Here is a 4,226-nt window from a genome sequence, read left to right as displayed (position 1 = left end):
ATAACACTATGTAAATATATTCTGCTAGATACAAAAGGGTTTCTCACCTCTGCAACTGTGTTAGGATCATAAGATACAGTGGCGGGTAAGGTAGAGACGGAACAAAGGAATGGTTTCGTCTTTTGGGTAGGGAAGCCTTTCTGGTATGGCTCAGGCTGTAATAAGCATTAGATTAGAAATTTTTTTTTTTTTTTTTTTTTTTTTTTTTTTTAAATACAACACTCTATTTTCATGTTTTTCTTTTCAATTCACCTCAATAGATCTCTTCTTAGATCCCTTCTTAGGGCGTGTGTAGACATCCGTTTCTGCTCCATGGGGGTGGCTGTGTGAAATGCGTCCTCAGGCGTCAAATACAATGAAACTAAGTCTTCCGTAGCCTTTAGTTGCTAAAACAAAGGAAAGGTCTTTTTTAACAACATATACATTTTATTTAAAAGCTTTTATATAACACATGTAAATATATTCTGCTAGATACAAAGGGGTTTCTCACCTCTGCAACTGTGTTAGGATCATAAGATACAGTGGCCGGTAAGATGAAAGCGGAACAAAGGAATGGTTGCGTCTTTTGGAGCGGGAAGCCTTTCTGGTATGGCTCAGGCTGTAATAAGCATTAGATTAGATGCATTAGATTATTTTTTTTTATACAACACAGCATTTTACCGTTTTTCTTTTCAACTCACCTCAATAAATTGCTTCTTATGCTTACGATGGTGAACGTTTTTAGGGGTAGCAGCTTTCACAGAGAGGTTTAGAGAAGCACCACGGCCTTTTATCATGGTTGATTTCAGCCCTATGTGCTATCCGTAGTGCCATCACCCTTTACGGATCCTTTGTTCAGGAGCGGATTGTTCTAGACACAGAATATATATATATATATATTAGAGGGACTAGAAACACGGTGATAAATTAAATAGTAATAAATATTACAGCCTGAAAGAGATAAATAGCCCCATAAATACCTGTTTCCAACGTTCTTATTCCTTATTAGAAGGACCTTTTGTTTTATGTTCTGGTGTGTTGGGGTCTGTAGGATCGGGCTACACAGCTCTTTTTAAAAACAAAAAAATTAATGAAAACACAGTACTAAATCAATTAATGCTGTAGTGTATAATATATTTATAGGTTTTTACCTTGTGGTATAAGTGTTTCATCAACTAACACAGCCACATTGTCCCAGCTCTTTGTAAAATCACCTAATGGCGCCAAACTGCATTATACAACAAAAAAAAAACTTTTTAAGTCACAAATGACTGAATGAATTAAACACCTTACAATAAGCTTTTTTTTTAAATTTACTCACCAAAGCGCAGCCATTTCTGTAGAGAAACGAATCCTCTTTTCTTCAGAGGTCTTTGTTGAGGAAGCCTGAGAAAACGAGGGAAAATTTTTAGCTAGCACCTTAGCTAAAAACTGCAGGTAAAAAGTGAGCAGTCAGCCTTGAAAACAAGGGGTTTTTAAACACCACAAACCACCCCTTTATGACGATTTAACACCCACAACAATAGACCTCACATTTACAAGCTAACCACTGGGCTAACCCGTGTTTTTACTATCGTCATATGGTACAACCACGCCCGCATTACCAACACCGGTCAAAAGTTTTAGCTAATTCATGAATGACTGAATGAATTAAATATCTTTGAACATCCTTAAACACAAGAGGTGCTTTTAAATTTACTTACCACTAGTAGGTATTGCTGAAAAAAGGAAACACCTGCGTTGCTTTCACCAAGAAGAATTAAAAGTGAAACTCCAGAGGGTTTTTTGATGAGGAAAAAGCGTGGTAGCTATCTAGCTAGCTACCAGACTAGCTAGAAAAAGCATCTAAAAAGAGACAGCTAGCATGAAACAAAGGGTTTTAAACAGTGCACTGCTGAAAAAGGATCCTCTTTTTTTTTTTCTCACAAAAAAGAACAACTCACTGGTATTGATTGTGGAAGAGTACGTTAGTAAGCTAGCTAGCTAGCAGAAAAGCTAAAAAGTGTGCAGACCCCCAGGTAGTACGGCAGAGTGACCTCATTCGGCGGGGTGTGAGGCGCCTCAGCTCAAGGCCACAAGACCCTGCGTTGCAGGGCAGTACGACCGCGACACGAAGCGTCATCACATCAGCTAAGATGCACTACCATATTCGGCCACTAGATGGCTCGCGAGTGCACGTTGACGACGTCATCACACTTAGATCGTGCGCAGCACGATTAGATGCACTAACATATTCAGCCACTAGATGGCGATCGCGAGTAACGACGTGCGGCCGCGCCGTCATCACGCACGCACATATCATCAGTTGGCATGGCAGGTTTGCGTGTGCGTGTGAGATGACGTCACACATGCACGCGCAAAACCGCCATCTTTATACTACTACTACTGTGTGGAGGAAGGGTGGGGGGTGCACGATCACAGAAGGCTTGTATCATGTGAATGCACCGACAGTGTTGTTGTCATTACTTAAAGCGGTTTCATGCTTCTTGCGTTCAGCGCGATCAGCGAGGACCGGATGGTGATATGACGCAAATGTGGTCTGGGCGACTGTGAGGGTCTGTGGAAGAACTGATCATGATTGGCTACAGGAGAGAAGAAGTCTGTTATTTGAGACGCTCTCTCCGCAATCAGTATGAAAGACCAAATGGTTCGCGCTGACCATGCACGCAGCGTCCCGACCGTGCTGAACGCAAGAAGCATGACTCAGCTTTTAGAATTCCCCATGTGGTAGAGAGAAATTACGCACTATAGCTCTAAATGAAACTTTTTTTCTTTTTCTTTTTGACAGCAGTTTCGACCAAATAAGTTCAAAAGTCAAAACACCAAAGATATGAATACTGATTTCCAGGGGAAATGAGTTTCAGTCTGACTTGAGGTTAATAATGTATCAGGATGTAATTGAGTGCTGATGTCTGTGAGTACTGCTGCATCACCACCTGGGGGAGCCACTGACCAAAAACACACAGGTGGTTGGAGTAGAAGAACAGCTCTCAACTCTCTCATTCACATATATTATTTCATGTCATTAATTCACTTATTTTCGCTAGTGTATTACAGTATAAAGGCTTTTCAAAGTAAAGTGGAGAATCAAGTGAGCGCCTCTGGGGGGCCTCACACCTCTGGGTGGCCTCACGCCTCTGGGGGGCCTCACGCCTCTGGGGGGCCTCACGCCTGCCTGGTTTACAATCATGCTTTTTTTTCTGTCTTTTGTCACCGATTTCACAAACACTGGACTACAAAGACTTTATTGATGAGTTTGCTGATGAGACAGCTAAATAGTCTGCTATCTCTCTTAACACCAAAATAAAATTAGAACTATCTCTGTGGCAATGCCTTTCATCCTATCTACTTTGGCATATTTTTCAGCACCATGGACAGAGGTACGTCCAGAAACACATGCACACACAGCAAGGCACACTAGAACACGGAAACACACACACACACATACACACACACACACACACACACACACGATATGACCTTATAGCTGTCTAAGTACCAGCAGTCCCTGTGCAGGTTTACAGTCTACTTGCCCGTGCATCATGGTGTATGTCAATGAGCAGGGCCTCGCCGTTAAGCTGGTTCTGAATCCAGGTGTAAATCAGATAGTGAGGACAAGAGGCCGTATGGAGAAAATCAGATATACATTTTTGACCTAATGCCTTGATGTCGACAGTTCGTAGAGTTGACAATTATATATATATATATATATATATATATATATATATATATATATATATGTATAACGGCATTACTAACGGCGTTATCTTTTCAGTAACGGAGTAATCTAATTAATTACTTTTCCCATCATTGCAACGCCATTATCGTTACTGAGAAAGTAAAGTGGCGTGTTACTACAATTTGGTTGAATGAAGCGCGAGGTGTCAGGCTTTGGCTACACATCAGCTGCCTGGAGAGAACAGGGGTCGGGATGATGACACCATTGCAAATGTGATGATGATTGGCTGGGTGGGCGGATGCCCTGCTCACGCTGTCTCACTGCAGGCTCTGACTACCACTAAACACAAGACAGCGACAATGGCGACGAGCCAGGGAAATTCAAAGGTAGCGTTCTTGAACTGGTAGTACCGGCACTACTTCTCGCTCATTGAAATTAAAGGCAAGAATGTTTATGTAACATGCACGCTATGCCCAGGAAAAAAGACTTTATCCACGTCTGCCTCAAGCAACTCCAATCTTATGAAGCACCTCACATCAACACATGCTAACACGACACTTGTTGCTGC

At 41.7% G+C, this 4,226-nt stretch overlaps 1 long non-coding RNA gene across 1 annotated transcript; it reads right to left on the bottom strand.

The window, feature by feature from the left end:
• Positions 1-1,005: 1,005 nt before the first annotated feature.
• On the bottom strand, positions 1,006-1,199 carry LOC120558802. Its single transcript, XR_005639185.1, has 2 exons — positions 1,131-1,199; positions 1,006-1,047 (listed from the first exon to the last, which is right to left on the bottom strand). It is a non-coding gene; the product is annotated as an uncharacterized LOC120558802 (long non-coding RNA).
• Positions 1,200-4,226: the final 3,027 nt, after the last annotated feature.

This window comes from Perca fluviatilis, chromosome 5, assembly GCF_010015445.1.
Source record: "Perca fluviatilis chromosome 5, GENO_Pfluv_1.0, whole genome shotgun sequence".
Classification (NCBI taxonomy): Eukaryota; Metazoa; Chordata; class Actinopteri; order Perciformes; family Percidae; genus Perca; species Perca fluviatilis.
The sequence above is the reverse complement of the archived record's forward strand: the minus strand, read 5'-3'. Positions and strand labels throughout refer to the sequence as shown.